The sequence below is a fragment of the Camellia sinensis genome, chromosome 4, assembly GCF_055761805.1.
Source record: "Camellia sinensis isolate YWXY chromosome 4, ASM5576180v1, whole genome shotgun sequence".
Classification (NCBI taxonomy): domain Eukaryota; kingdom Viridiplantae; phylum Streptophyta; class Magnoliopsida; order Ericales; family Theaceae; genus Camellia; species Camellia sinensis.
This window is the reverse complement of record NC_138964.1, coordinates 48,448,198-48,468,875: the sequence shown is the minus strand read 5'-3', so window position 1 is coordinate 48,468,875 and position 20,678 is coordinate 48,448,198. Positions and strand designations below refer to the sequence as shown.

At 38.0% G+C, this 20,678-nt stretch overlaps 1 pseudogene; it reads left to right on the top strand.

Moving 5' to 3' along the window:
* LOC145823736 (calcium uniporter protein 2, mitochondrial pseudogene) overlaps positions 1–7,392 on the top strand; it is a 43,280-nt pseudogene extending 35,888 nt beyond the window's left edge.
* Positions 7,393–20,678: the final 13,286 nt, after the last annotated feature.

Here is a 20,678-nt window from a genome sequence, read left to right as displayed (position 1 = left end):
AACTTCTCCCTAATAGTGGGAGGCAAAAACTTCTCCTGGAAGGCGTCAACGAAGGCCTTCCAAGTTCCTCCAATGCGCTCTCGCGCATACTTCCACCACTGATCCACGTCTCCCTTCAATTGGAAGGACACCAAGTGTAACAACCCCGACCCATGATTAACATTAATCCATGATTAATTATGCCTAATCAGTAATTAAAGTGAAATTCTGAATTAAATTGCATTTGTGTATTGCATTATTTGTGTCTATATCTGTTTAACGTAGAAAGATCTGTTCATGTTTTAGTTTCAGTTTGTGAATTGAGGGCTTTATCGGCATCCGATTACGAAATGGACTTCATGCCTGTGTTAGTTGGAATTTTTAGAACTTTATGGTAGGTTTAATTGAAATTCGGTCCAAAATGATTAAATTAGATTAATTTAATGCCCATTTGATTAAATTTAATCAACTACCACCAAATGCGCCATTTGACCCCACTAGTTCAATCTTGCACCTTATTTTTCCTCACCTTTAATCCCCAAATGTGAGAGAAATGGAGAAGGAGAAGCTTGAGTTCAATTCTAGGAGGAAAAGAGAGAATTGCTAAGAGGGATCAAGAGTTGGAAAGGATTGGTGATAGATTGTTGAGCTTAACTAAAATTTAAGGGAATTGTGGACTCTAGGTAAGGGACCAAGTTTTTTTTTAATGGTGTAATTGAATTCGAATTTACTAGGATTCAAGTGAAAGAGATGAATTCATGCAAGAATTGAGTTAGAACTTGGCAATTGTAAGTTATCCCATGCATGCATGTCTATATCATGAAGTTTTGAAATTGTTTTCATAGGAAATCTCATATGCATGTACATATCTTGGTTGTAGACCAAGAATTCACCATGTTTTTGAGTTGAATATTGCATTTGATCATGTTTTGGGGGCTAGGAATTTAAGTGATTACATGTATGTCATATTTAGAGCATGTTCCTACATTTTAAGTTGAATTTGTGATCAATTGGCATGCTTTTAGGCCTTGATTTCATGAAATGATCATTAAAACATAATGTTTTGTGGGTTTCTAAATGTTTTCTAGAATTTTGGCCCAAAAGGATGAGTTTTGAAGTGTTGAATTTGAGTTTTGAACTTGGAAGTCAAATTTGGAAATTCCAGATTTTGCACTTCCGCTCGAGCGTCAGATTCTACGCTCGAGTGGAGACCTTGTAATCTTACACTTCTGCTCGAGCGGCCATAAGTTAGCTCAAGCGTCAAATGCAAGCCCCCAGAAGTTACTACGTTTTACAGTACACTCGAGCGTCAAAAGTTGCGCTCGAGCGTCCGTCGGGCGTGAAAATCAAATAACTAGTACTTTTTCAAAGTTCAAAGAGCTCGAGCGGGGGAAGTTGGGCTCGAGTGTCTCCCTATGTGTCTTCAAGTCTGCTCGAGCGGGGAAAGTTACGCTCGAGCGTGGACCCTGTTTACAGTAAGTTTTGGAAAATGTTTTCTAATCCATTTTGCATCCCAATTCCATCCTAGGCATTCCTAGGCCATGATTAAGACACCATAATAAGAATAAGAGTAGGAACACACTAAGAACAAGTGAAGCAAGTTATGTATGATCCGAACGTGTGTTTCAGGTGTGTATTTGTTATGTGTTAATGTAGGTCACGTACCGTAAACCGTTTAATTAGCCTGCTCTGTCTGTCTGCACCAGAAGCCAACTGTGAGTAATAACTTAGTAAAGTTATGTTCAACTTTCTTTATTTTCTGTATGATGAATTAACATCTGTTTTCTGACATGATATGTTCTGTACAATGAATGATTGTCCAACTTCTAACAATGTATTCGTGGCATCCTTAGCATTATGTGATATTTGTTGGCTGTTACCCGGTATCGGAGGTTCCATTATGGAACTTAATATGTCTGCACTCTATTACCCGTACCGGAGGCTCTATCATGGGGCTCAGCATGTTTATTCTCTGTTACCCGAATCCGGAGGTTCCTTTACAGAATTGGTTATTCATAACCACCATATGTTCTGCATCTGTTCTGTATCTACTCTGTTAGTGCTAACGGATGTACCACGTATGAATAAGTATGAATTATGATTTCTGTACATGATCTAAACAAAATCTAAATTATGATTTCCTGAATTTGTATGGATTTTATTCATTAAAACCTTTTACTCCGTTATTATTCACTGGGCTTCCGCTCACTATTTATATTATGTATGAAGGTGAGCAAGCATGTGACCAGGCCCAGAGTTGACAGCCTATGTTTCTGTTTTGTCAGCCAACCTTGTGCCTCCCGAGGAGGTTCCGAATGAAATCAAGTTTTTATGGCTGTTTTTGTAATTATATTAGACTCTGTTTGTCTTGTTAAGTTTTGGATGAATTTCTAGTATTACACTTCTGGAAGTGATATGTAAACATTGTATCTTTTGACATCACTCGTAAGTCTATCTCAGTTTTAAATTATTCGTCTCATATATGTCATCACAGCTCATTGGATCTCGTATATTTTGCATACTTGCTTTTGTAGCCCCTAACTATATGATGTTTTGCTATGAGGCCTTTGGTAATCCAAGGGTTACTGGCCGATTACGATGCTAAACCCTTAGGGGCAGGTTTGGATTGTGACACCAAGGTCACTCTCAAATGTCTTCGTCATCTGCTCTAGCCACTCGTCAGCCTTTAGTGGCTCCTTGGGATCGCCTAAAAACTCATCCGGGTTCGACCAGAAAAACTCTCTCTTCAAGAAAGATGGCACTGCTTCAGCTACTTGGGCTTGGACTTGATATTCAGCCTTAAGAATGTCCATAGATTCCCTCAATACACCGGCCATTTCGCGAGCTAAAGCGCCCATGGCCTGCCGACCAACTGGGTTGGCCACGTTGGCCTGATCGACTCCCTCGTCTTGCACCAAAATTTCATCTGTTATAGGCATCTCATGCCTCCTAGGCCTACCACGCCTGCAACCACCACGTCCATGTCCTGACATCCTAATAAAGGTAACGAAAGATATTAGCATATTTACAAATATGCCGAAGCTAACTCACGCGCGTCCTAATACGGTGGACAACAGTAAATCATCCCACATAAACACATAATCACATAAACATCTATGAATTTCATTTCCGGATAATAACCGTCCCGCGGCGTTGCTAGATTTGCGATTAGAAACGGCAGTGATCAATTGCCTTTCCAACAGGACTCCCAGGAACATGTGGAATCAATCAATATCCTAGAAACTAAATCGCATACTCATATAATCACATAATCATGTTATCATATAAACACATAATATCCATAGCTAAGTCTCTAACAAGCGAGATAAACCCATTGTGGTACTAACTACTTCCCACGTACCCAAAGTATTAAAACCCTGTAGACTCTGACACCAAGTTGTGACGCCCTCACAATATAACCATAATATAAGCCATAAGCATATATAATGAAGGCAACATACATTAGAGTAAATAGTTCTCTCATTATACAAGTTACTATTACAAAAGAGTTTAACATAAATAAATGCCTTTCGGGCGTACACATTTCCAAATCTTAACTTGGTTGCAACAAAAGTGGGACTAGCCTATACAATTAAAGCCCTAGGCTAAACAAAATGTGAAACAAAATAAGAAGTCCTCGTGCTTCCTAAATAGCCCTCCAATGCTATTGCCTTGGTGAAGGCATACCATCATTACCTGAAAATGTTTTTCCCAATATAGAGTGAGTCACAGCCCAGTAAAGATAATCTAGCACAGTGTATGAGATTTAACAAAAGTATAGGAGTAGTGAGCATAAACAATGTTAAGGCTAAAACATTCATCATTTCTTGTATTTACAACATATCATGACCATAACTCACTTCATTTTTCCTTATTGTTCATCTTGCTATATGAGCCAATTTTATGTATCCTCTTCAATAACTCAAGTGAGACTACAACTCAATAACTCAACAAATCCAAGTCAACACATCAACACATCCAATTGCCATTTTACAAATATTTCGTCAGCGGGATCGACACCCATGTATAGATTTCGGGACTTTCACCTAGGACACTCCGACCAACTTAATTATAATTGAGTCCATCCCCTTTCTCCTCCCAAACAAACATACATTTGCAATGCATATAAACACAAAATCACATATGGATTACATCCCCTTTCCACTCCCAATTAAACATACATATACAATGTATTCACAGCATAATCATATTCAATGATAGTCAACCATGGGATAGTTTTAGTTCACCTAATCCATATGCAATTTCTACAACAACCAAAGTTATCCTCCACCGATAGCCCAATACAGATATTTCTAAACAGATATATAATTTATTCAAAATTTCCAAAAGTGAAACACATTATTTATTTCATTTCACCACCCATGTCCATACATGTCCAATTGCGTGTTTACAACATCAATATCATTCATTCATACAAAATAAACATAATACTCATTCTAGGGCAAATTTCCCTTTTTCCTCCGAATCTCAACCAAGTGCCAAAATCAACTACCTTGACACAACAAGACTTCATTTTCAAACCCCATGTTCTTAGATTTTATTTCCACCAAAAACCCCTCTTTTAAATAACACCCAAACCCTAGATTTATGTTCAAAATACCCCAAATCCACCATTGATACACAACTACAAAATACCTAAGTTAAAGACCATATCAAAGTATAGAAAATCCTTATATCAAAGAGTAAAGACAAGCCAAGCAAGGATAGAATCCCAAAAATGCCAAAATCCAACTTTAATCGGATAGAATAGATGATCTTGAGGAGCTCTATCTTTTTAATGAAGGCTCAAGGGTGTAGAGATCAAAGGATCTAGGTCAAGAGTAGAGAGAATGAGAGTTTTAGAGAGAGAGGCTCTTAACCTTTGGGTTTTGGGTGAAAAGAGATGAAAAAGTTATGTAAAAAGTCATTTTTACGATCTGATATACGCGCAGTCTGCTCGAGCGAAGAGTTTGACGCTCGAGCGTCAGACACAAAAATTTATCTCGCTCGAGCGTAAGAAAGGCCGCTCGAGCGCCAAGACACAACAACAAGGCACTACCTGCTCGAGCGCAATACAGGCCTGCTCGAGCGTAGAATACACACATCCAGTATTTTTACTGATTTCAGGCTACCACTCAAGCGCAAGGAAAGCTGCTCGAGCGTAGACCCGCTCGAGCATAAGAAATGCCGCTCGAGCGTGAAAAACACATCCCTAGTATTTTTGTAGATGTGCAAAGTACTGAAGGTTTGCAAACCCCACTTAAGTGCCAGAATGCCCACTCGAGCAGAAGACCAAAATTCTGGGTAGCAAGATTTGGGAAAAACTCGTAACCCACCTGTTCCAAATGCAACCACAACAACCCAAAGACCAATTCTGGGAGATACAAGGGAGGAAAAGAAATAAATATCAACATGAAAGCATTAAACCCGAGTCTGGGATACCACAAGAGTCTGGTCAAAACCGGGATCGCTATAGACACTTCGGCCAACTTAGTTTTCAATGGAGTCCATCCTCTATCTCCTCGCAAACAATGGAGTACATCCCCTATCTTCTCCCAAACAATGATACATATACAATGTATTTAAAAGCATCGTCATAAACAATGACTAACCAAATCACATATTCAATGGTTTAATCAAACCGTCATATTCAATGACATAATTCAAATGATTAGTTTCAATTTACCTAATCCTCATGCAGTTTCTACAACAATCATAGCTATCCTCCACCGATAGCCCAAAACAGATATTTCTAACAGATATACAATCCATCAAATAGATAATTTATCAAATTTCCATAAGTGAGTGATTTATCAAATCCAACTACACCATTCAATTATACACCCTTCCAATTTCATATTTCCCACATCAATTTCATTATTTATTCAAAATAGTTCTTTAACATAAATTAGGGCAAAACTTTCCCCTTTTTTGCAATATTATAACCAAAACCCAACCTCACTATTTATTTTCGTATAACATCATAATCAAGCACTTATCTACATATATGAAGCCGAATATGGAAAACCCCTCTTTCAAAATTCAAACCCAAACCCTAACTCCACCCAAATCTTCCCAAACTCCACCATTTATACAAAATGACAAATACCTAGGTTAAAACCCGTACCAAAGCGTAGAATATTCCTACCTCAAGAGTAGAAGCCCAAAGGAGATGAAGAAGAACTTCAAAAATTACTCCAAACTCGGTGTTGTTCGAATCAAGAGGAAGCCCACGAGATGCTCTAACTCTTTAACAAAGGGACTAGAGTTGAGAGGTGCTTGGATCTTGAAGTATTTGTAGAGAGAGAGAGAGAGCTTTAGAGAGAGAGTGTGTCGGATTAGGGTTTTGGGAAGAAATGAAATCAAAAAGTGATGTAAAAAGACCCAGTTGCGAACTGATATATGCGGTCCTCGCTCAAGCGAAGAAGTTGTCGCTCAAGCGACCAGACACAATAAGTGACCTCGCTCGAGCGTAAGAAGCGTCGCTTGAGCGCAGAATGCAAAGCTTCAGGTCTACTATAGACGTACACGCTCGGCCGAGCCCAAGAAGCCTCGCTCGAGCGAAAAACTTCACCTTCCCAAAAAAACTGCGTTTGGGAGAGAGACCTGAGGACTCTCAATTCTCGCTCGAGTGCAAGAAACCTCGCTCGAGTAAAGAAGCAAATTACACAAGGCTCGTTCGAGAGCAAGACACCTCGCTCGAGCAAAGAGGTCAAAATCTAGGCAACAACAATCTAAACCAACCAACAACTAACCTGTTCCAAACTCGCCCAACAAGCTCCAAAACTCAAATACAAAGGGCCAAAGGAGAAAAACAAGACATGTATACAATATTCAATCACGGAACCAAGTTCAGAACATAATGAAAGTCAAGGCAAGACCGAGATCGCTATAAATTATGTCTTTTTCATTAGTTGATTAAGAGCTCCTTCATCAAACTGATGAAAATGCAGCTAGCAACCCTCTACGGAGCCTAATCTATGTTAAATGAAATGTTTTGATCAATCAAAGGCACAATACCATGGTCCTTTCTATTTAGAAGCCTTACATATTTTATATTAGTACTTAAATTGATTTTTGTTGTTCCATTTACTTCTACATATTCAGGTGGTGGATTTGGTTAGCAGAGAAGTGCCCCTTGTCCTGACACCTGAAGACAACCCCATGAGGGATGAGCTAAAGAAGCTCCAGGAGAAGAAGGAAGAAATCGACATGCTAGCACATAAGCAGGTTCGGCGCATCCTCTGGTCAGGGCTAGGGTTGGCTATCATGCAGGTCCCGCTTTTCTTTCGTCTTACATTCTGGGAATTCTCATGGGATGTTATGGAACCAATTGCATTTTTCACCACCACTACTGGCTTAGTTATAGGTTATGCCTACTTCCTGTTTACTTTGAGATACCCAACTTACTAATGATAAAGATGAGCACCAAGTCTAGACTGCTTAATTGTCAATTACATTCAAACTATAACTTATTGATTCTAAATATATGTATATATTTTCTGTGGTGTCCTATCAGGTTGATTTTCAAGCACAGGCAAGGGCTCATAGGATTCTTAAAACCCATGAAATAGTGTGAACTTCAATATTACATAGTTGTACAAGTAATACAACATACAGTGAATCAATTGTCAAGCGTAGTAGTTAAATTTAATAATACTAACTAAGTAACTAATATCTCCATCAAAATTTTGAACAAAACAAAATACAACTAGCAATTGGAAACAATTTTTGTAAGAACAAAGACTTTCAAACCATCAAAACATGTTACATAACCAAATCAATAGAAATTTTCACTGAAGAGCCATAAACACAACGCCATTCAAAATACCTCATAAGCTCCTGTCTCTCTATGAATCCTTGTTGCTTGAGATCATAAAGTTGAAATGAAACTGCAAGGGAGAAAAATTTAGGTTAATTGAAAAACCCATACTTGGGAATAGAAAAGAAATTGCAAGGACTTGAACACCTATAAAGTGCCTTATATGGAGGGTTTTATAGCCCTGTTGACAGGATGGAGGAGCCACTACACAAGTTAAACACAATTGTTTTTTTTTCTTGTGTGGTGTTGGTCAGAAAAAAAGGCAAACCCTTTGTTTGGGAATTTTTGCATGTTATTCATATATTGCTTACACAGCTCCCCCAAACAATGGTCTAGTTTTAGTTCTGGAACATCATGGCCTATTTGGTGCAACTTATTGTAAGCTAAAAGTCAGTAATCAAAAACCACAAGCTAAAAACAACGGCCTCTCATGTGGTGCACTTCACTGAATTTGCTATTAAAAAAAAAAAAAAGTGAAAAACTAAAAACAAAAACTGAAAAACGAAACATATTCGGCTAAATATGCAGCTAATAGAGCGATTGTGAGCAACTCACCAAAATTGAAACTTAATGTGCTGATAAGTGCCTTATTGTAGATCACAATTGATAGTGATGAAGCCACCAACAAATTCAGAGCTCCAACAGTCCCGAGCTCATATTAACCGATACACAAAAGTACATTGATGGTAATTTGTACCACTTAACCAATACACTGAAGTACATTGATGGTAATTTGTACCAAAGTGGCAACATGTAGCCAAATCCTCTGTTGGAAGATACTACAGATGGTAACGTGTAGCCACTAAAATCCTGCAAAATCCCCAGAGAAAAAAAAAATCAATAGCTTGAAACTGCAAAATACCAAGCAGCAGTAAAGCCAACCTTGCCATGCACTGCCAAAAAAAAAAAAAAAAAACACAAATTAAACAAATTACAATCTAACTTACCATTCCTTGAACAAAATTAAACCCTAAACAATGAAGCATAACATGAAAACAGAATGGGAACCCATGGCTTACAATCTCTCTAATCAGTTTAACAGACTGAAATTAATAATTAATTGAACCACAAAGAGTCTAACAAAATCAATTAATTTACCTGAAAAAATTACATAAATTTGACCATCTTTATAAACACAGAGACATGAGTCTATGGATACTTATATGCAACAGAGAAAAACTTACCCTACAATGTGAAGGAAGATCAAGTCAAAACCCTACAACAGAGAGATTGAGGGAGAACCAGAGCAGATCAGCGATGAATTGTTTGTCATTGCGTCGTTGTTCGTCAACTTCTTAATCAATGCCAATGCCAAAATTGAATCAATATCACAATCAAAACAAGACAATCAATAGCTCAATCAATGCAAAGGCAATTCTACAGAGCTAGGGCATGAACCCTTTAAATTCAAACTTTACGAAAAATTAAAATCAAATACAAATGTCAATCAGACAAAAAACAAAAATCAAATTCAAAAGCAGATCAAATAAAAAATGAAAATCAGATTCGAATCTTAGATAGAGAGGGCACCGCTTGTGTGATAGAGATAGAGATGGCACACCTTCTGAGACACAGCTCTCGAGAGAAAAAGCTACTGAAAGAGAAGTCATCTGCGATAGCTTCATCATCCATCTTTAATGCAATGTGAGAGGCGGGAATAGCCGTGGAATTCTAGAGAGCTCGGCGAGAAAGATTGAGAGCGAGAGCTAGGGCTTTTGTTTTCGACAATGAAGATCAGGACTCTCACATCCTTTTAACTAAATAAATAAATACCTAGTAAATATATAGTATGGAAAATAAGAAACAATTATGAGTTAAAATGACAAGTATTTTGTGTTACAAGGGATTGGTTGAGAATTGTCAATTTTTGATTTTTTATTTTAAAAAAATGTAAAATGTTTGTTGAGATTAAAATGATGTGATAAAAAAATGATGTGTTCGAAATACAATAATGTGCTAAAATAGCACATGCCAAACAACACTTGAAAATATCCTATCATTTTGAATAAATGCTAAATTTTTTAATTTACCTATAACTCAGTTTGGTTTTGAAATTCAAATTACTTTCTAAATTTACTTAATATACATCAATTTTAAAAGTAAAATATTTTTGACGAAATCTATTTTTTTTAACTAAATACAAATATAAAATTTGTTTTTTTTTTCATATTTAGTGAATTTTTGTTTTTTTTTTTTTTGCAAAAAAAGTATTTTTTTTTTTTCATCTTTAGTGAATTTTGTTAGATTTTTAAAAAATATTTTTACTTTTTAAGTATATTTAAAAAGTAAAAAAAATTAAATATAAAATATCAATACAGATAAAAAAAATCGAAAAGCAAAAAATTTTTAAATAATTTTTTGAGTTTCGGGATACTCTATTTTGCAAAAGCGAGTTATTATATTTACTAAATTATTATTTGGCGTTAAATGTTATTTGATTTGGTGTTAAATTTAAATTTTATTAGTAAAAGTTTTCATGACATGCTAACGTATGCAGTATAAGGTTATGATATATTATGGCATAAAATGCATGTCGTCATAAGTGTAAATATTTCAAAACAAATTTTTGCAAGTCGTAAAAATATAATTTTTTAACAACATATTTTGAATGCTATAAATATACGAATTAACGACTTACATGGTATGTATGTCATTTTTAAAAAAGTATTAACGGCTTACATAAAAAAAAAATGTCATAAAATACATTAATTACGACATACATTTAATGCGTGGCGTAAATATAAAGTTGTAGAAGAATGTGATGGGCACATAAATTACGACATGCATTTTCTACACTTTTGTATGCCGTGAAAATATAAATTTTTTACGGCATACTTTTGCATGCCATAAAAAAATCAGGTTGCATTCTTTTTTTCTTTTTTTACAAGTTTTCACGACATTTATTAGCATGTCGTGCAAAGTTATAATATTTTACAACATGAAATTACACTGACACCTCATGAAGTTTGGTCTAATTACATCTCACTCCCTAACATTTTAAAAATTACATTTTCACTCCTGTGATTAATAGTTTCATTTCACAAATCTTCCTGCTTATATAAAAGGCTATAACTCCTAGTAGAAAAACAGATAAAATTACATTGAAAAAAAAATAAAGTAAAGGAAAGGAAAAAAAACAAAGTAAGAAAAGAGAGAGTACATGAGTTTAATATTTTTATTTTGTCTAAATAATTAAATGTTAAGAGTTAGCATAATTTTTCAAATGTTAGAAAATGATATGTATTGAATTCAAACTTTAAGGGGTGCAAGTGTAATTTACCCTTATAGAAAAAAGAAGAAGAGAGATGATATTCAAGGTTCGTTTGGGATGTGGGTTGGCTGTTTGATTATTTGGCTATTTGGCTATTTTAGCCTGGGGCTAAAAAGCCTCGTTTGTGATACGCTTTTTGGTTTTTTTTTTTTTTTTTTACTTTTGTGAGAGAAAAAATGAAATAATTGTGGTTTGGATGTGACATTTTTTCTTATTAGGCTAAAAATCCTATTTTGTCTTTTTGTGGCTATTTTAGCCAAAAAGTCTCTCGTTTAACAAACGAGGGCTAAGGGGTGTATTGTTCGGTAGCTTTGTTTCCAACAAGCTAGGGAATTTTGATCATCGTTTGGGATGTTGGTTGGCTTTTTGACTTTTTGTCTATTTTAGCTTGGAGCTGAAAAACCTCATTTGAAATAGACTTTTTGGTTTTTTTGACTTTTGTGAGAGAAAAAATGAAATGAATATGGTCTAAATGTAACATTTTGTCTTATTGGGCTAAAAGCCTATTTTATCTTTTTGTGGCTATTTTAGGCAAAAAAATCCCATTTAGCTTATGTCAAACGAGAGCTTAATGGCTAGAAAGACCTTTTAGAGCACCCGTTTGCGTGTTAGGATTTGTGTGCCACACCTCATTAAATGAGATACAAAAATTTAAGACAACGTTTGATTTAGTTTTAGAATTATAAATTGAGTGTAAAATTATAATTTAAGTGTGAAATTATAAGTTGAGTTTTGAAAAGACAAAATTTGTTTAATTATGAGTTTTGAAAAGAGTTTTTAAATTTTCAAAAAAGTTTTGAGTTGTTTTTTGAGTTTTAAGTTTTTGAAATTTTTGTTTGTATTTTGAAATTTTTTTCGATTTATTTTTTTTTAAATATTAAAAATTGTTTAAGAAAAATTTATTTATTTATTTTAAATATATAATTTATATTTAAATTATTTTATTTTATTTTATTTTGTAAATATTTTAATTTTTTTAATTTTAATATTTTAAACTCAAAATATAGCTCCACATTCAGATTGTAACCAAACACATAACTTGAAACTCAATTCAAAAATTATTTTCAAAATTCATAACCAAACATGTAACTCGAAACTTCACACTACTTTCAAAATTCCACAATCAAATTGTAACCAAACACATAACAAAAAAAATTAAAATTTTTAAAACTATATTTATAAAATATTTAAAATAGAAATTATATATTTAAAATAAAAAATAATTTTTTAATTTTCTTTAATATTTCAAAGATATATTCAAAATATTTTTAAAAAATACAGCACACAAATATATGAAATATAGTGCACATTAAAATAAATAATTAATTATTTAAAATATAAAATACTTACCCTAAAAAAATTAAATTAAGAAATTTTTTAAATATTTAAAAAAAATAAATCTAAATTTTTTTTAAAATACAATTCAAAACTCTTTTCAAAACTTATAAACAAACAAATTTTCTTTTTTCAAAACTCAACTCAAAACTTATAATTCAAAACACGACGCCATACTCAAATCACGATTCCAAAAACTATTTTAGAAAATAAAATTTAAAAAAATATTTAAATTTTTTTTTTAAATAGAATTTCGAAAAAAGTTTGGTTTTAAGTTTTTAAACAAGTTTTGAATTGAGTTTTGAGTTTTTTGTTTGATTATGAGTTTTGAAAATAATTTTTGAATTGAGTTTTAAATTATATATTTAATTATAGATTTTTAAAAAAAAATAATTTTTTTTAATTAAAACTGTGGGGGCTGAGTATTGGGAGACGTAAAAAGGCCGAATAAGTGGACTCGGAGAGTCAAAATATATATACATCGCATTCAGCCCCGTCTTGCACATTTATATCCTGACCTATTCGGCCAAATAGCCGGTTGAGTAAGGGGCCGAGTATAACGATCCCGGTTCTCCCTTCTTTGATTGTTGTATCTGGACTTAGGTTCCGTGGAGTTGGTTGTTGTATATATCTTGTTGTCATCCTTTAATTCCATATATTTGAGTTTTAGGATGTATTGGGCATGTTTCGAACAGGTTGGTTGAGCTTTAGTCCCATTCCTAGTTGCCCAGATTTTTGGCAGTCCGCTCGAGCGGGTCCCTTTGCGCTCGAGCGGGTCCCTTTGCGCTCGAGCAGAGTTTACACACTTTCAGCATTTTGTGCCTCTGCAAAACTTCTGCAGGTGCGTTTTTCACGCTCGAGCGGATTTCCTTACGCTCGAGCAAGTTGCGCTCGAGCGGGCCTCTTGGCGCTCAAGCGGGTTTTCAAAGTCTATAAAAATACTGGAAGAAGGTAATCTACGCTCGAGCGGATTTCCTTTTGCACTTGAGCGGGTCTTTTTGCGCTCGAGCGGGTCCAATTTTTGTGTTTGACGCTCGAGCATCTTATTCTCCGCTCGAGCGGGTCATACGTATATCAGATCGCAGCTGGGTCATTTTAAATCACTTTTCAACATCCTTTCTCTCTCTTACTTTTCGAAAACCACCATTTGAGAGCACCTCACTCTAAAACGTTAACTTCTCTCTAGAATTTGATCTAGTTAGAGTGATCTCATACCCTTAAGCCTTTACAAAAAGTGTAGATCTTGGTGTGGGCTTCCTATCAATCCGAAAATTTCTTGATTTTGAGCACTTCGGGATTTCTTCATCATCTCCTTTGGGTTTCATCTCTTGAGGTAGGGATAACTACTCATTTATATGATCTTTGACATAAAGTTTTAGTCATTTCGATTTAATGTTGAAGTTGGGTGATTTTGGGTGTTAGGGTTTCTAAATGTATAAAGAGGGGTTTGATTATTTTGACTCATAATGTGTATCTTGGGCCTTAAAATGATGCTATTGTTGTTGTTGTTGTTGAGGATATTTGGGACCTTTGGGTCATTGTAGAGAAAAAATGGGAGAAAACCCTAATTTTTGCTATGAATTAATGTATATAATTAATTTGGAAATGTAATGGAATTATGAAATTGAGTTGGGAATATTGAAATCGGCTCATTATGAGGTAGAACAGTGGAGTTGGATTCATTAATCACTCACCTTTGAAATGGTTGATAATTTACCTGTTGGTGCATTTATTATCTGTTTAGAAATAATTGCTTTGGGCTATCGGTGAAGGATAGTCTTGATTGTTGTAGACACTGCATGATGATTAGGTGAATTAAAACTAATCAAGTTGAGTATTTGAGTACATGGGTGCCGAATCCCGCGAATGAAATTTTCGTAAAATGGCCATTCGAAAATAATTATACATGGGTGTCGAATCCCGCGGACGCAATTTCCGTAAAATGGCAATTCAAAAATATCTATACATAGGTGCCGAATCCCGCGGACGCAATTTCCGTAAAATGGCAATCTGAAAACATCTATACATGGGTGCCGAGTCCCGCGGATGAAATTTTCGTGAAATGGCCATGAGAAAATAATTACACATGGGTGCCTAATCCCGCGGATGCAATTTCCGTGAAATGGTAGTTTGAAGTATTGATGGCTAGAGATGTAGTCTCACTTAAGTTGTTTGGCTAGGTTCTGAGCCGTGTTTATAAGTTGAGTTTTGTTAAGTTAACGATTATGGAACTGGATTGTACTGTATGTTAGTTTATATGAGTTAAACATTTATCAAGTGTTAATGTTTTATTTGTTGCTCATATTATGTTTAGCATATCTTTACTGGGCGTTGGCTCACCCTATATGGGACATCATTTTCAAGTACAGGTGTTATGCCACCTCAAAGGACGTAGCTTGGGAGGCTTGAGGCTGTCAGACTCTTTTTGATGTTTTTGTTGTATTACATGTATATCAAACCAAGGGCTTATTTGTGTTGAGTTAGTACTCTCCTTTTTGTAACCAAGTGTTGACTTGGAAAGTTGTAAGCCTTTAGGGCATTTACTTTTATTGTCAACATGTAATACCTTTTGTAAGAATACTCTGATGATTGTAATATGAAAACTCTTCTATTTATCGTGAATGTATGTTATGATGGGTTTATTTTTGAGGGCGTTACAACTTGGTATCAGAGCATACCGAGTTCGAATACTTTGGGTACGCGGGAAGTAGTTAGTACCACAATGGGTTCATCTCGCTTGATAGAGACTTAGATGTAGTGTTATATGCTTATGTGATAACATGCTTATATGACTATTTGGGTATGGGATTTAGTTTCTAGGATGTTGATTGGATCCTTGGATTTCTGTGAGTCTTGTTGAAAAGCACTTGATCAATGCTATTTCTAATCGAAACTCTAGTAACGCCTCAGGACTATCATTATCCAGAAATGAAATTCGTAAGTGCTTATGTGATTATGTGCTTACGTGGTGTGAATTACAGTTGTCCATTGCATTAGGACGCGAGTGTTATAGCTTCGGCACATTTGTGAATGTGCTAATGTTCTTCGTTGTCTTTATTAGGATGTCAGGACGAGGACGTGGTGGTAGGCGAGACAGGCCTAGGAGGCAGGAGATGCCTATACCGGATGAAGTTCTGGCGCAGCAGGAGGGTGATAGTCAGGCCAATGTGGCTGAGCTAGTGGGGCAGCAGGCCATGGGTGCCTTAGCCTGCGAGATAGCAGGAGCTATGAGGGAGTCCATAGGAATTCTCAGAGCTGAAAATCCAGTTCAGGCCCAGGTTGTTGATGTAAGGCCTTCCTTTCTGAAGAGGGAGTTCTTTCGGTCTAATCCGGATGAGTTTGTTGGAGATCCTAAGGAGCCACTCAAGGCTGATGAGTGGTTGGAACAGATGACTAAGACGTTTGAGATGATTGGCATCGAAGACGGGGCATTGAAGGTGACCTTGGTATCTTTCCAGCTTAAGGGGGATGCGGGTCAGTGGTGGAAGTTCATGAGAGGTCGTATTGGTGGCACATGGGAGGCCTTTGTAGATGCTTTCCAGGAGAAGTACTTAGCCCCAACTGTCAGGGAGAAGTTGAGGGACCAGTTTTGTCAGCTCAAGCAGCTGAGTTTATCAGTGTCCGAATTTGAGACCGCATTTACTAGCTTATCCAGGTTCGCACCTGAGCTTGTGGCGTCTAAGGAACGTCGTTGTATCGAGTTTGAGAGGAAGTTGAGGCATGGCCTCAAGATGAGGGTTGGGGGATCCATGATTCGAGAGTATGGGCGTCTTGTGGATGCCGCGACCCATATGGAGACTATGATGGAGGAGGAGGAGAGGATGAGGGGCTCCAAGAGGAGTCAGGATGGCCAGGGAGATGGTAGGAGGCATAGGGGTTCTAACCCTCAGCAGTCCCAGAGTGCTTTAGCGAGATCTACCTTTCCAGTACCGGGTTCAGGTTTTGGGAGAGGTAGCTAGGGAGACTTTACCTGTTTCAAGTGTGGTCAGCTGGGCCACAAGTCTCCAGCTTGCCCACAGAGGGAAGGAGGTCAGGGAGCAGCTTCATCTTCAGCTCGACCTTAGAGCCAGAGTCAGGACAGAGGCCGGTCGTTCTTTTGTTACCAGTGTGGTCAGGCAGGGCACCTGAAGAGGTTCTTCCCACAGTTGGGTGGTACACCCGGTGCATCTGGTTTGAGACAGACGCAGAGTTTGCAGCTAGCACAGTCTGTTCAGGCCTCGAAGGCCAATCAGGGGGCTTCATCGTCTCAGTCTGTGCACCAGTATTTTGCTCTGAGAGGTGAGCAAGTAGACCTGGGGCCTACAGGGCGTGTGTATGCTATTACCGCGTAGGATCTTGTACCGGCTCCATCTGTTGTGAGAGGTACCTTTTTGTTTTGCAACTCAGTTGCCAATGTGTTGATTGATACGGGTGCATCTCATTCCTTTATATCTGCTGCATTCGCATCTATTTTGGGATTGGAGTTGGCACAATTAGCATCTCCTATTTGTGTCATATCACCTATTGGGGGCGAATTGATTTTGAAACACGGATGTAGAGGTTGTGATATAGAGGTCACCGACCGCCGACTTCCATTTTCATTTGTAGTTATGGCTATGTCGGATTTTGATGTTATTTTGGGTATGGACTGGTTATCGTCATATCGGGCAGTTATTGATTGTTACCGCCAGAGGGTCACTGTTTGTACTGTGAGCGGGGATTGTTTCTATTTCTTGGGGGATCGGGTTGGTAGTGTGTTACCACCAGTATATGATCCACGAGGGTGGAGTGAGCTTAGTGGCCTCCTCGCTAGCTTTATGAGTAGTGAGTGTGATAAGACCCAAACTGTACTGCCGAGAGTGGTTTGTGAGTATTCAGATATTTTTCCCGAGGACCTTGTTAGTTTACCACCACATCGAGAGATCGAGTTCTCTATAGACTTAGTGCCTGGTATGACACTGATTTCTATGGCACCTTACCGTTTTGCCCCAGCCGAGTTGAGTGAGTTGAAGATTCAACTCCAGGAGTTGCTAGATAAGGGCTTTATTCGCCCTAGTGTTTCGCCATGGGGAGCACCGACCCTCTTTGCTAAAAAGAAAGATGGTGCCTTGAGACTTTGTATTGATTACCGGAAGTTGAATCGAGCTACGGTTAAGAATAAGTACCCTATGCCTCGTATTGATGATTTGTTTGATCAGTTAAAGGGTTCCCGTTGTTTCTCTAAGATAGACTTGAGATCGGGTTACCATCAGTTGAGGGTCAGGGAGGACTATATTCCGAAGACGGCATTCCGTACGCAGTATGGCCATTATGAGTTTCTAGTGATGCCTTTTGGGCTCACCAACGCACCGACAGTGTTTATGGACTTGATGAACCGAATATTTCGGAAATTCTTAGATCGCTTTGTAGTCGTCTTCGTGGACGACATCCTAATTTATTCACCTTTGGAGGAGGAGCACGAGGAACACTTGAGAGTGGTGCTCGAGTTGCTTAGAGCGCATAGGCTGTATGCCAAGTTTGGGAAGTGTGAGTTCTGGCTAGGAGAGGTCAAGTTCTTAGGCCATGTGGTTTCCGGGGAAGGGGTGTCTGTTGATACATCCAAGATTGAGGCAGTGCAAGATTGGGTACAGCCTAAGAGTGTTTTTGAGATCTGCAGTTTTCTGGGATTAACGGGGTATTACCACTGGTTTGTGAAAGATTTCTCTAGACTAGCTTCGCCGTTGACTAGATTGACGCGGAAATGAGTCAAATTTGTATGGAGTGAGATGTGTGAAAATTTGTTCCAAAGGTTGAAAGTTAGATTGACCACCGCTCCGGTTTTGATTATTCCGGAGAGAGGTTTGGGTTATGCGGTTTATTGTGATGCCTCACGAGAGGGTTTGGGTTGTGTCTTAATGTAAGAGGGGAAAGTGGTAGCCTATAGCTCACGTTAGTTGAAGATTCACTAGAGGAATTACCCTACTCATGACCTAGAACTAGCAGCAGTAATTTTTGCCTTGAAGATTTGGAGGCACTACCTTTATAATGAGAGATTCGAGGTATTCTCGGATCATAAGAGTTTGAAGTACCTGTTTACACAGAGAGACTTGAATTTGAGGTAGATGAGTGGATGGAGTTCATTGAGGACTATGACTTCGAGTTGCACTATCACCCGGGAAAGGCCAATGTTGTGGTCGATGCCTTTAGTAGGAAATCCATTAGTGATGTAGCTTGTATAGCCATCCGGGAGTGGGAGATGTTGGGTGCACTTGGCGAGTTCGATTTTCTTCTGGGCGAATCCGTTGAGGCTGCGGCCTTGTTTTCAGTAGTTGCGCAACCCACACTTGTGAATCGAGTGTTAGAGGCACATGGAGGTGACCTTGAGGTAAAATCCCTCCGAGAGAAGATCTCCAACGGGAAGGCTGAGAAAGGTTTAACGGTGTATCCTGACCTGAGCGTGAGATACCGAGATAGTTTGTTTGTGCTTGAGTCTTGTCGAGAGGAGGTACTCCGAAAGTTTCACCATTTATGCCTTGCGGTGCATCCGGGAGACACCAAGATGTAGCGTGATTTGGGTCGCTAGTTTTGGTGGCGGGGTATGAAGAAGGATGTGGCTATGTTTATGTCTAAGTGCCTTACTTGTCAACAAGTGAAGGCCAAACATTAGAGGCCAGCGGGTTTGTTGCAATCCCTGCCTATTGCCGAGTGGAAGTGGGAGTATGTCACTATGGACTTCGTTGTAGGTCTTCTGAGGACTCAGTGGGGTAGTGATGCTATTTGGGTGGTTGTAGACCGGTTAACTAAGTCGGCGCACTTCATTCCTATGCGCGTGAAGGATTCGGTAGATCATCTTGCCGACTTGTATATTCGGGACATAGTGAGGTTGCATGGAGTCCCATTGTCGATCGTCTCAGATAGAGATCCACGTTTTACTGCTAGGTTGTGGCAGAGTTTGCAGAGTGCCTTGGGTACTAGATTGACTTTTAGCACGGCTTACCATCCTCAAACTGACGGGCAGTCCGAGCGTACTATTCAGATCCTTGAGGATATGCTTCGAGGTTGTGTCCTTGACTTTAGTGGGTCGTGGGAGAGGCACTTGCCCTTGGTGGAGTTTGCCTACAACAACAGTTTTCAATCCAGTATCGGTATGGCACCATTTGAGGCCTTGTATGGCTGACCATGTAGGTCTCCAGTATGTTGGTCTAAGGTGGGTGATGCACCTTTGTTGGGCCCGGATTTGGTGAGGGAAACGACGGAAAAAGTTGAGCTTATCCGTAGGAGGCTTGTTACAGCCCAGAGTCGCCAAAAGAGTTATGCCGACCGTAGGAGGAGGCGTTTGACATTCGAGACGGGGGATCATGTCTTCTTGAAAATATCACCTAGGCGGGGTTTGATGAGATTTGGGAAGAGTAGGAAGTTGTCCCCTCGGTTTATTGGCCCTTTTGAGATCCTTGAGAGGATTGGCGAGGTTGCCTATCGCTTAGCCTTGCCGCCGCAGTTGTTCGGGGTACATGACGTGTTTCATGTCAGTATGTTTCGGAAGTACGAGCCGGATCCATCGCATGTATTGGATTGGACTGACTTAGAGGTAGATGTGGATGTCTCGTATGAGGAGAGACCGGTTCGGGTCTTGGATAGGCGGGGGCAAGTCTTGCGAGGCAAGACCATTCCCTTAGTAAAGGTTTTGTGGAAACATCACGGAGTGGAGGAAGCCACTTAGGAACGTGAGGTGGATGTCCGTGAGAAATATCCAGACTTGTTTGTAAATGTTTAACCATGTATTGGGATTTTGTAATATTGATGAACTTTAAGAGCATTAAATATATCTTGAGTTATAAAACATTGTATATGTTTTAACTTATGGAAGCATTTTGAAACTTACCTTGAAATGGAAGTTTAGTGTAACTTTGCATATGTTGAATGTATTGTAGAAATGGAATTATATCATGAACATTGAATATGATATAGAATTGTGAAATATGTGTTGAAATTGGTAAATTTCAAAGGAAAGCAAGCTAATGATGCATATTGAGTGTATACTGTGAAATGCCTCTTGAATAGAGATGGAATGACCGGTATTGGGTCAAGTTGATGAATGTTGAGTTGTAATACTATTCAGAATCGAGCAAAACATGTTTTTGAAAACTTGTACTTAATTTCGGGGACGAAATTCCTTAAGGGGGGAGGTCATAGCGATCCCGGTTCTCCCTTCTTTGATTGTTGTATCCGGACTTAGGTTCCGTGGAGTTGGTTGTTGTATATATCTTGTTGTCATTCTTTAATTCCATATATTTGAGTAATTTAGGATGTATT